Below are 13,392 nucleotides of genomic sequence, written 5' to 3'. Positions count from 1 at the left end.
CTGCCATCGTTGACAACAGGATGAACCTTGAGGATGTCAAGCTAAGTGAAATAAGCCAGTTGCAAAAAAACAAGGATTACATGATCCCATATATAAGAAGTATCTAAAATAGACAAACTCATAAGAGCAGGGAGTAGAGTGGTGGTTTCCCGGTGCTGGGAGGAGGGAGAAATTTGGAGTTGTTCCTCAATGAGTATAAAGCTTCAGCTATGCAAAATGAGTAAGTTCTAGAGATCTGCTGTACAACGTTATGTCTACCTTACCAAAACAGTATTGTGCACCCGACAATTGGTTAAGAAGGTAGATCTGATGTCAAGTGTTCTTAGTACATTAAAGTAAAACCATCATTTTTTTCTGATATCAAATTTTTTGACTTCTGGATTTTTACAAAATTAAACTTACTCTTAGCATACAGTGCAGCAAGCATACTCTTTGGTATTTTACACAAAGGAGTTGAAAACTGATGTCCACACAAAAGCTGTACACACATGTTTACAGCAGCTTTATTCACAATTGCTAATGCTTGGAAGTAACCAAGATGTCCTTCAGTAGGTGCATGGGTAAATAAATTGTGATACATCTGGAGAATGGAATATTATTCAGTGCTAAGAAGAAGTGAGCTACCGAGCTACGAAAAGACATGGAGGAAACTTAAATGCATATTACTGAGTGAAGGCAGTCATTTCTGAGAAGGTTACATACTGTATGATTCGAAGTATGGGACATTCTGGAAAAGGGTACCAATAGACTGTATAATATAGATAGATAGATAGATAGATAGATAGATAGATAGATAGATAGATAGATATAGCATACCAATACTGTATATAATTAAGACCAGTGAGGCACCTGGGTGTCTCAGTCAGTTGAGCATCTGACACTTTTTTTTTTTAAAGATTTTATTTATTTATTTGAGAGAGAGAGAAAGCAGGAGAGGGGGGAAGATCAGAGGGAGAAGCAGACTCCCCGCTGAGCAGGGAGCCCGATGCAGGACTCGATCCTGGGACTCCAGGATCATGACCTGAGCCGAAGGCACTCACTTAACCAACTAAGCCACCCAGGCGCCCGAGCATCTGACTCTTGATTTCATTTCTGGTCATGATCTCAGGGTTGTGAGATTGAGCCCTGGATAGGCTTCCATGCCCAGCGAGGAGTCTGCTCAAGATTCTTTCCCTCTCCCTCTCCCTCTCACTCTGCCCCTCCTTCTGCTCTCTCTCTCTCTCTGAAGAAAAATAAATATTTTTAAAAATCTAAAATTAAAAAAAAATAAGTGAAGACCAGTAAATAAAAATCAGGAACCAATATAAAATAAATTTAAATTAATTTCTATGCAGTATACAGTTGGCCCTTGAACAACATGGGTTTGAACTCATGGGCCCACTTACACATGGATTTTTTTTCTTTTTTTGAAGTATAGTTGACACATTAGTTTCAGGTGTACAGCATAACGATTCGACAAGCCTATACATATTGCTATGTTCATTTATGTGAATTTTTTTTCAATAAATACAATAAGGCACTCTAAATGTATTTTCTCTTCCTTATGATTTTCTTAACATTTTCTTTTTTTTTTTAAGATTTTATTTATTTATTTGACAGAGAGACACAGCGAGAGAGGGAACACAAGCAGGGGGAGTGGGAGAGGGAGAAGCAGGCTTCCCGCTGAGCAGGAAGCCCGATGAGGGGCTCGATCCCAGGACCCTGGGATCATGACCTGAGCTGAAGGCAGAGACGCTTAATGACTGAGCCACCCAGGCGCCCCCTTAACATTTTCTCTAGCTTACTTTATTGTAAGAATATGGTATATAATACATATAACCTACAAAATCTGCATTAATCAATCTACTGTTTATATTGTCAGTAAGGCTTCTCGTCAACAGTAGTCTATTGGTAAGTTTTAGGGGAGGCAAAAGTTATATGTGGATTTTCTTTTTATTTTTTTTAAAGATTTTATTTATTTATTTGACAGAGATAGACACAGCAAGAGAGGGAACACAAGCAGGCGGAGTGGGAGAGGGAGAAGCAGGCTTCCCACTGAGCAGGGAGCCCGATGCGGAGCTTGATCCCAGGACCCTGGGATCATGACCTGAGCCAAAGGCAGACGCCTAACGACTGAGCCACCCAGGCGCCCCAAATAGTCTGTTATTAATGGCAGCTTATGCAACCCTCTCTGTAGTATTTCTATAAATCTTAGAAATTGGATTACTGAGTCAAAAGTCCGAGAACTTCTATTGAGAAATATTGACAATTGCTGTATTGTCTGTCATGTTGCATGTACCCACAGTAAACTTTTAGCTGCATGTACATTTTACTTCCATTTTTAAAAAGTGTAAAGAAGAAAGTCTGAACCCATAGCATTTCTACTGACAGTGTATGATTTTTCTCACAATTCTTGCCAATTGGATTTTTAGGATCTTTTTTAATTTTTGTTAATCTGATGGGAGAAATGTGCATTTGAATTAGTTGTTTTCCCTGATTGCCACTAAGTGTCAGTATCTGTCCACTCATTAATTTGTATTTCTTTAGGCATTGTCTGGAGAGCCCTCTTTTAATATCTTTAACTTCTCTCCCTGAGTATCATCCCTTCTCAGCACTATTTAAGACACCTTTGTGCTGATGGTTCAAAATTTTTCTGCAGCTTGTCCCGTTTCCGTACCATCAGTCTTCTGTATGCAGCATCTAATGGAAGCATCCACTCAGATTTCTAATGCATCTCCAGATGCACAGGTCCAAAACAGAAATCTTTTCATGGCTACAGCATGGATGAATCTTGAGGATGTCATGCTAAAGCAAAGGAAGTCAGTTATAGAAGAACAAATATTTTATGATTCCACTCATATGAAATATACAGTCAAAATTACAGAATCGTAGAAACAGAAGGTAGAAAGGTGGTTACCAAGGGCTAAGGGGAGGAAGGATGGGGAATCAGTGTTTATTAGACGTAGAGTTTCAATGTTGCAAAATGAAAAAATACTAGAGACCTGTTGCACAACTATGTGAATATATTTACTACAACTGAATTGTACATTTTAAAATGTTTACAACGGTAAATTTAATGTTATGTGTTTTTTACCATAATAAAAATAAATTTAAAAATGTAAAAATCTAAATATAGCTTAAAGTTGTTTCTTAAATACAAAAGTTATGTATTCTTTGAAAAAATCTAACAGAATTGCAGTATTAATTTAGGGTGTAATCTTAAATATAAAATTGCCAATTTAGTTGCCAATACAATAAAAAATCCCAATATGAAAAATCCCAATCCTATACGAAAGAATATGAAAGGTGCTGTGGGAACGCAGAGGAAGGATTCTGTGACTTTGGATGGATTACCCATACTAACACTCGTTTTCCACTTCTTTAAATGGGAAGTAATAGTCACTATCTCTCAGATGTGAAGAGGAAATTCAATTAGATGTTTAGATGAAGCACTTCACACAGTGCATATTGCATGGTTAATAATTACACAAATGAAAGCTATTCTTGAGGAACAAACCAGAGGGCCAAATATACTGTGGGATACAGTAATCTTGAAGAATGGAGAGCCTACAGGTTCTTCAAAAAAATACCTTTCCTATTTATAATATTTCCCATTCAAACTTCCTTAAATTTGGCAACATATTTTCTTTTTTAAAATTTTTTTAAAGATTTTATTTATTTATTTGACAGAGAGACAGCAAGAGAGGGAACACAAGCAGGGGGAGTGGGAGAGGGAGAAGCAGGCCCCCGCTGAGCAGGGAGCCCGATGCGGGGCTTGATCCCAGGACCCTGGGATCACGACCTGAGCCGAAGGCAGATGCCCCACTGACTGAGCCATCCAGGTGCCCCTCCAGGTTTCTTTTTACTCACATCATAGATCTATCTTATTTTTGTGGAGGCAGGACCTGGGGCTATTAGAATAACATTCAAACAGGATAAAAGGGTAAAAAAGCCCAGCAATATAGTCTTTACAAGAGACCTGCCGGCAAAGCCCAAATGCACATCCAGCGAGCAATTTCTGGGAGGCTGGGTGAAGGTGACCTCAGCAAGGCCCAGGCCAGGCGCCAGTAACGCCAAACCATCCCTCTGCCAGGAAAACCTTTATTTTATTCCTTGATTGAACACAGCCATCCACATGGAGGAAATCCTCAGTCCACATTGTCTTTGTTATCTGGACTGTGAGTTCTCTGATGGTGGGGATGCCAGAAGAGATCTTTGCATCTAGGCTTCTAACACAGTGCCTCCCCTCTAGTGAGAGCTCATAAAAAGTCTGCTTGATGAATAATTAACTAAGATGCCTACCTGGGATTTATGAGATCAGGAAGACCGGGGTTAGAAATGCAGACCTGTTGGGTGCCTGAATGGCTCAGTCGTTAAGCATCTGCCTTCAGCTCAGGTCATGATCCCAGCGTCCTGGGATCAAGTCCCATATCGGGCTCCTTACTCAGTGAGGAGCCTGCTTCTCCCTCTGCCCCTCCCCCTGCTCGTGTTCCCTTTCTCACTGTTTCTCTCTCTGTCAAAAAAATAAAATCTGGGGAAAAAAGAAAAGAAAAAGAAATGCAGATCTGTTTTCAGCCTCTATGTGAATGAATTTACCAGGAGCAATGGGCAGAACATATCAGAGGTCTCAGCCCAACCCAACCAAACTCAAGGTATTACAATTAAGCCCCTAGGGAAGCCCCGATCTGCTTCCACCTCTATGCTGTTCCCTTCAATATCAGTTCAGTGCAACAGAGGGTGTAACTGTTTGGTGGACTTTCTTCTGCCTGGGAACCCTGGGGGATGAAGAACCAAAGATACCAGTGGAGAAGAGAGCCATGGGAAGAAACAGGGGAATCAAGCACAGTTGAGGGGCAAAGGAAGCCTAATCTGTTAAACAGATGACAAGGTACAGTTGAGACTAGTCAGCAAGATTCAGATCCTGAGCAATCAAGAAACCTAAAAGCTGGAGGCACCCGGGTGGCTCGGTCGGTTAAGTGTCTGCCTTCGGCTCAGGTCATGATTCCAGGGTCCTGGGATGGAGTCACGCATCAGGTTCCTTGCTCAGCGGGGAACCTGCTTCTCTATCTCCTCCCTGTTTGTGCTCTCTCAGTCACTCTCTCAAATAAATAAATAGAATCTTTTTTTTAAAAAAATAAATAAAATAAAATTCTTGTGTATTAACTTACCAATCTTCATGGCTTTAGTATCATAGTTACCCTACAGCAACCCTCAGTTTGCTCCTTATTGTTAGGAGTCTCTTATGGTTTGCCTCCCTCTGTTTTTATCTTATTTTATTTTTCCTTCCTTTCCTCTATGTTCATCTGTTTTGTTTCTTAAATTCCACATATGAGTGAAATCATATGGTATTTGTCTTTCTCTGACTGACTTATTTCACTTAGCATAATACCCTCTGGTTCTGTCCACATAATTGCAAATGGCAAGATTTCATTCTTTCTGATGGCTGAGTAATATTCCATTGTATACATATACCACAACTTCTTTATCCATTCATCTGTCTATGGACATCTGGGGTCTTTCTATATTTTGGCTATTATGGACATTGCTGCTATAAACATTGGGGTGCATGTGCCCCTTCAAATCATTATGTTTGTATCCTTTGAATAAATACCTAGTAGTACAATTGCTGGGTCATAGGGTAGTTCTATTTTCAACTTTTTGAGGAACCTCCATACTATTTTCCAGAGTGGCTGCACAAGTTTGCATTTCCACCAATAGTGTAAGAGGGTTTCCCATGTGTTTGTGAGAATCACAGAATTTTAAGAGTCAGAAGATACTTCAGGGCAGCCTAGTTCACCTTCTGTCTGCTGATGTGCACAGTGTTTACTAGAAACAACAAACATGAAATCAAACAGACCTAAGGGTAAAGAATGAAAATCAACGCTTAGAAATCGTTGATTTATTTTTGTCCCAAGAAATCTCTGTTATTTAAGAACAAAATGTCCCACAAGCTTTCTCCATTCTTCCTTTGGCTTCCTGACAAGGCAGGAAGGAGATGAGGACTTTACTCAGTGTCCCTGAATCCTTGTCAGTCAGGAAGGTTAAACTATTCACCCAACCAGCTTACACAGCCTGAAGTAAGGAGTAAGAATGGACTCCAATCCCTGTAACGTCTATTTGAATCCAAACAGTTGCTTTTCCTACAACCCCGGTCAGACCAAGTCCAGTGATTTCAGGTGCCCAGGGTGTGGGGAAGAAAGAGAGAATGGAAACCGGAGGGATATGTGGCCATAGCGTGGGAAGGATAAACCTGCAGCTGATGTGATAAAGAGAGTGAGGCAGGAGCTTGGGCAGAATGTCTTCTCAACCACAGAAATAAAACAGGGTGGGCTGGGCAGCCTGTCAGGGCAAGTTCACACTTTAGTTGCCTGAGGACATCTTCTTCAGATTCCCTCTACCTGTGGAGTCCACATCTTTTTCCCCCAGGGGTCAAAGATCTTCCCTCTAAAAGGTCATTGTTTTCTTGAGTGCCCGGGGCTCTTTCTTGCGGCATCATTTCACAGCTTCCTTCCCCCAACGATGACTGTACAAGATACTATGCTAAGGCTCTGGTCAGATCGACTTGGGTCAGCTCAGTCTCTGCCTTCCCTGAGATTCTAGTCCACGAGGGAGTTTGTAATCCAGTCCGAGGACGGGCACGACCTGAGCCATTTCACTAGACGTGCTGAGTGTCAGATGCCAGAACAGGAGGCTAGCCCGTGGGTGACAGGCTCACCCCCACTAGTACGAATGGGCCACCGAGCGCCCCCCTGGGGAGGTGACTAAGGTCAAATGAAGTCCAGTCTCCGAAGCGGCAATCCGGGCTAAGGAGACAGGACAGTCCCCTCCAGGCAAAGTGAGCGACCTAAGGAAGTTCTGGTGCAGAAAGGGACACAGGCTGGCTGGAAGGGCAAGAATGCTAGTAGGTGTGCAGCCCTGGTAAGAGGACGGCCGAGGGGGCGTGGCTTCGGTGGGGCAGGGGGCCAGGTGAAGGTCAGATGCTCGGAGTCTGTTAGGCCAGGGAGGGCGGGCCAGAGCCAGGGAAGCCAGAGAAGGGGTCCCCCAGTGTCCCCGGGAGGGTGGATCAGAATCCAAAGACAGAGAGCAGCAGACAGACCACAGGATGTGCTGACAGAGTGGCTGTGGGGCGTTAAAGAAGGAGACAAAGCAGAGATGCCACTGGGTTTTTCCTCTAGCTCCGAAGAGACAGGAGCTGCCACTGACTGAGAGGGAGAAGACTGGGGGGGGGGGGGGGATCGGGGTCCTGAGAAACGCAGATCTGGGAAGGGCGGGGAGACCAGTTATCCTGCAGATGCCTGTTCCTAGTGCACGCGGTTCACAGCTGAGGAAGGACTGTCCAAACTGCCCATCCCCACCTCCACCTGGGTGTTTCCTGAGGAGCAGGCTGAGGCTCGGGGCGGTGGAGGAGCTTTCCCAAGGCACCAGATGATAGAGGGGAGCTAGGACTTACTTCTGGGCAAAGATTTACTGAGGGTCTATGGTGAGCCAGTAACTAAGCCAAGGGCCTACGAATACAATGATTACATTTCTCTTCCAAACTTTTTTATTTTTATTTTTATTTAAACCATAGACAAATGCCAAAAGAATCGTATAACAAACACCTTTTAGCAATTTAAGAATAGGGTGGCTCAGTCGGTTGGGCATCTGCCTTTTGTTCAGGTCATGATCCCAGGGCCCTGGGATCAAGCCCCACATCGGGCTCCTTGCTCAGCAAAGAGCCTTATTCTCCCTTTGCCTCTCTCTCTCTCTGACAAATAAATAAAATCCTTATAAAAAATAAAATTTAAGGGGCGCCTGGGTGGCTCAGTTAGTTAAGCGACTGCCTTCAGCTCAGGTCATGGTCCTGGAGTCCCAGGATCAAGTCCCGCACTGGGCTCCCTGCTCAGTGAGGAGCCTGCTTCTCACTCTAACCCTCCCCCCTCTCATGTACTCTCTCTCTCATTCTCGTTCTCTCAAATAAATAAATAAATCTAAAAATAAATAAATAAATAAATAAAATTTAAGAATAATTTGTCACATTTGCAAATATATTTCACCCCAAATGCTTAAGCATAAACCTCCTAAGAATGAAGATATTCTTCTACTAAATGGGGTACCATTATCATAAATACGAAAATTAATAAAAATTCCACTTTTATTATATGTGCTCAGTTTTTTGTGGGTTTTTTTTTAAAGATTTTATTTATTTGACAGATAGAGACATAGTGAGAGAGGGAACAAAAGCAGGAGGAGTAGGAGAAGGAGAAGCAGGCATCCCCCCAAGCAGGGAGCCCAATGCAGGGCTCGATCCCAGGACCCTGGGACCATGACCTAAGCCGAAGGCAGATGCTTAATGACTGAGCCACCCAGGCGCCCCATATGTGCTCATTTTTTAAGTTTCTACAGCAGTCTCCCAAATGTCATTATACCTTTTCCCCCAACCCTAGATCCAATTAAGGTTAGTACATTGCTCTGTAATGTCTTGGAATCTGGAACAATGCTCCTGCCCCTTTTACCTTTTCAAGAGACATTCACTTTTTGAAAAGACCAGCCTAATTGCCTTTTAGGGCTGTGAAAGAATTTCAATCAAAAATGGAACTGGAGGATACAAAACGGAAAATCACATGCAGGTGTCCTCAGAAAACAAAACTTAAAGACCAAGAGACCGGTTTCCCATAAATGCCTGATTTACAGAAAACTGATAATATTGGAATTTTCTTAAATGATAAGGAGTTGGCCAAGGGTTGCTTCATATCAACCTTGGGAAGTTTTGCTTAGGGTTTCCAGAGGCATGACCCAGGTTGGGTTAGTCTCACAAAATAAGCTGAATTGAACTTTGTTTTATGACTGGACTGGTTTTCTCTGCTTGGGAAATTTTCTATCTTTCTTCCTTTCTTTCTTTCTTTTTAAGATCTTATTTATTTATTTGACACAGAGAGAGAGAGAACACAGGCAGGGGGAATAGCAGGCAGAGGGAGAGGGAGAAGCAGACTCCCCGCTGAGCAGGGAGCCCCAAATGGGGATCTATCACAGGACCCTGGGATCATGACCTGAGCCAAAGGCAGGCACTTAACCAACAGAGCCACCCAGGCACCCCGAGTTTGGCTTTTCTATGTAAAAAATCATATCCTCTGATAATAAACATTGTTTTCTCTTTCCAATCTTCTTCCTTTTTCTTGCATCATGACACTGGTTAAGAATGCTAGCACAATGTAGAATAGATGATAGGGAAGAATCTTTGTCCCATTTCCATTCTCAGAGACAAAACTGCCAAAAATTTAACCATTGTTGTAAGTTTTTAGTGGGGGTTTTTGTATTTTTTTTTTTAGGTAGGCTATACAACCAGTGTGGGGCTTGAACTCACAACCTCAAGATCAAGAGTCACATGCTCTACTGACTGAACCAGGCAGGTGCCCCCCATTGTTGGGGGTTTTTGATAGATAACCTTTAACAGATTAAGGAAGTTCCCTTTTTCTCATTAGCCTTTTTTTTTTTTTAATCATGACTGGATGTGTTAATTCTGTCTGCTAGGGGTGCCATAACAAAATACCACAGACTGTGTGGCTTAAACAGAGAGTTACCTCTTTAAAGGCCCTACCTTCAAAAGCAGTCACAGTGGGAGTCTGGGCATCAATATGTGAATTCAGCGGGGGTGGGGGGGTGCCCAATTCAGTCCATAACACTGGATGAATCTTATTAAATGCATTTCCTGCACTGATGAAGATAATCATATAATTTGTTATCATTTATCTATAGTTTGATAAATTAAATTGGTTACTCAGCTAGGTTTGTTATTTGTCTTATTTTTCAAAATATACAGTATGTTGTTTTAAATATATGCATATGTGGTAAGCCTAACAAGAAAACCAAAGAAATTGTATCAAATCATGAGAGTAGATGCCTCAAGGGTGAAGAAAAGCAGAGTGATGTAGTGTGGAGGTGTCCACAGGGGTCCCTGAACATTGTGTAATGTTTTATTTCTTAAACTGGGGGTTTTAAAAATGGATATTCATTTCATTATTGTTCTTTAATTTGTACCTATGTGTTTTAATCCACTCTTTTTTTTTGCTTTTCATAATAAAACAAATATTAATAATATTTGCAGCACACTAAAACAGAAGAAAGCGTCTATGTAAACCACTAATGAAGTAGAAACACACTTAGGTGTGGGACCCAGGCAAAGACTATAGCAGCCAGTTTAAGCCTATGAAGACATGGAGACAGAAATCTAGATACACTGGGAGGGAAATGGGAACAGCCTACTGACAGCACTATTTCAAATAAAAAATGTAAATTTTAATGGGATCCCAAAAACTAAAAACCAAGAAAAACTATGATTTCTTACATATAATAGAAGACTCATTTTATGTCAATTATGTCCCAGATAAATGTATAAAGCATCTTGTTTGATCTTCATGATTACTTGGCATGATGGATACTAACCTCTATATTTCAGGTGAGAGTTCAATTTAGGTTACACTATGGATAATAAGCAAAACTCAAATCCTTCAAAATGGGCAGTAAATCTTCCTGATCTTTGTCTTAGGGGGACACATTATATTTATTTATTTATTTTTAGGTTTCTATTTTTAAGCAATTTCTACACCCACTTTGGGGCTTAAACTCACAACCCCGAGATCAAGAGTTGCACTTTCTACCAACTGAGCCAGCCAGATGCTCCTATTTTTATTATACTGGACAGTGTGGATGAAGACACCATCTATGTCCTCCAAGGCTATACCCCATAAAAACATCTTTGAAAACAGTCTGGAGCAATCCAATCAATGCCTTGCTCACAACCCATGAGAGGTGTGAGACCACTGATGATTGTCTCCCTAAAACTGCCTCTTTCTCCCACCTGGAAAGCTTAAAGTACTACTTCAGAAACAGATAGATGGGGCGCCTGGGTGGCTTAGTTGTTAAGCGTCTGCCTTCGGCTCAGGTCATGATCCCAGAGGCCTGGGATCGAGACCAGCATCGGGCTCCCTGCTCCGTGGGAAGCCTGCTTCTCCCTCTCCCACTCCCCCTGCTTGTGTTCCTGCTCTCCCTGTCTCTCTCTGTCAAATAAATAAGTAAAATCTTTAAAAAAAAAAAGAAACAGATGTACAGATATACAAAAAATATATAATATATGAAATATTATATTATATAATATATATAAAATAGATAAAGGTTCACAAATTTACAGAAGCTGTGAAATTAAAATGTATATATTCTAAACTTAGAATTCTGGGAACAATTTGCAGTTAATCTCCACATCTCTGTTAGTTTCCACAACACCCTTGCTGCTATTGAAACAAAACAGAAAAAAAAAAAAAAAACCAGAAGAAATCAAAATGAGAAAACTTTTCCCATGTGTTTAAGTCAAATAAGCATCTAAAACAAATTCTGGTGCTAGATTCACGGATAGTTGTACAAGATTGTACCCACCGTCCATAAATCGCGGACAGAAAAGGAAGCCAAGTCACAGCTCATCCTTCACAATCTCTCCCTGCACAGGTCGTAAGAGGTGTAGAGTCGCGCCCCACACAGAAGTGAGGCTTCGGGACTTCAGAAAACGTACCCATGAAAGAACGGATGTGAGACCTGCCATTCAAACTGTAAAAGGAAACCTCCCCCAACTCACAGTGCAGATAAACGCCAACGCCCCTGGGCTTTTCCTTCAGCGACACAGGCGCCGTCCCGCCGCCGGACTGTCGCGCGTCTGCTCCGGCCTGACGGGGGCCGCCTGCCCCTCCAGGAAAGGGAGCCCTGGCAAAGCCCCGCGGCCCACGCGCGCTTGCCCACCCACCTGCACCTCCCAGGATGGCGGGCCGCCGTCGAGGCGCTCGGAGCCCAGGACCACCGCATCCATCAGCAGTCTCTTCGGGTCTGAGGGACGCCGGGCTTTTTCCTCACAAATGTCAGACTTTTTACCCTCGGAGGCAAGCAGATTCGGGTGCGCTGTCTCGGGATCCAGAGTAACTTCCCGTCTAAACTTCTGGAGAATTTTCTGCAGAGCCAAGTCCTGCGGAGGAAGACTGCATCCTTCCCTCCTTAACTGGAAAGAACAGGGAGCTGGGGGCTTCAGGCTTTCGCCCCTGTCGCGGGCGCTCCCGATCTCCGCCCGCCGTCTCACCTCGGACGCCGCGCTCCTCTCTGCCACCTTGTTTGGTAGGCGCGGGAGGGTGGAAACGTGCTCTGAAAACGCCGTGCTGTTCGCGCGGACTTTCTGCTGAAGGTCCCTCTCTTCTTCAGCGAGCCGTGAGAGAACAGCCTCTTGCTCACGGTCTACGCACTCGTGCAGGTGCTCAAACTCAGAGGTCACTTTCTGTCCCTGGTACTGCACCTTTTCTCTCAGGTCTAAGAGTTCTCTCTCTCGGGTCGCTACTAGTTTCTGAACGTCTGCCCCCCGCTTCTTCAGGGCCTGATGTAACGACTGAGCCTCTGCCCGTGATGAGAGGCGGCCTCCCCCAGGGGCCTCACCTGGTGGCCCCGCTGATCAGGGGGCTGCGTGCACTTGGGACACGACACCTCGAGGTCCTCCTCGCAGAAGAGGGTCAGGACCTGTTTGTGCTTCTCACAGCAATGCCTCTCTTCCCGCCTCCTCTTCTTGCTCCTGGTGACGTGGGGGAGCTTGGCCATGTCAATCATCCTTCCCAGCTGGGTGTTGCCCCTCAAGTGCCTCTCTTGGCACGCGTGACGGCACACGGGGCACGGGAACCTGTCCTTGCGATCAGCCCAGGACTGCTGGATGCAGCAACGACAGAAGTTGTGCCCACAGTCGGTGGTGACGGGGTCTCCGAGGTAATCCAGACAGACGGGACAGTTGGCTTCTGCCTGGAGTCCTGCCAGGGCTGCCGGGACTGCCATTGGGCAGAGATCAAGGGCTTTCTGGACTGAGGTGGGTCTTCTGGAGGGTGGATCTGCAGGATTTTTCTAGTGAGAGGCAGATACACCCTCAGATTTTACTGTCCTTCCTGTGCTGAATGTCTGTCAAATAAGGGCAGCCTTGCTGTCCTATGAGGCCACTGGCCTCAGGTATGATGGTAGGTGCCCAGAAGAACTCTATTCACCAGTGCAGGTGATCACAGGTTAGTTGGGCAACCAGCTGCCTTTGGCAGCTCAGAGGATGTGAAGCCAAGGTCAGTAATTCTCTTGGTCAGAAAGCAGACACAATTTTTACGTGCCTTTTCCTCCCTGGAAATGAGAAAATATTCCTTCATATTAAATAGGCTACTGTTTATCTTGTTGCCCTGCTCACTGCCACCTTTAAAGCAAACACTGAGTCTTTTCTCCACCCCCAGGATTCCACCTACCCTCAGATCAACCAAAGAGGGGCTGCATGGGACTGTGGAAAGTGCATGGATTAGATCTCCTGGCCCTGGGTGAGATTTCTCTTTAGTCACCTACTATCTGAGGGACCTGGGGAGAGTTACGTAACATCCTCATCTC

At 43.8% G+C, this 13,392-nt stretch overlaps 1 pseudogene; it reads right to left on the bottom strand.

Moving 5' to 3' along the window:
* Window positions 1-11,429: 11,429 nt before the first annotated feature.
* Window positions 11,430-12,810, bottom strand: LOC114210112 (tripartite motif-containing protein 75 pseudogene; annotated as a pseudogene).
* Between the last annotated feature and the right edge of the window lie 582 nt (window positions 12,811-13,392).

This window comes from Eumetopias jubatus, unplaced genomic scaffold, assembly GCF_037043125.1.
Source record: "Eumetopias jubatus isolate StellerSeaLion01/CBP00866 unplaced genomic scaffold, mEumJub1_p1.0 scaffold_2, whole genome shotgun sequence".
Lineage (NCBI taxonomy): Eukaryota > Metazoa > Chordata > Mammalia > Carnivora > Otariidae > Eumetopias > Eumetopias jubatus.
Note: the sequence above shows the minus strand (reverse complement) of the source record. Positions and strands in the feature narration are given on the sequence as shown.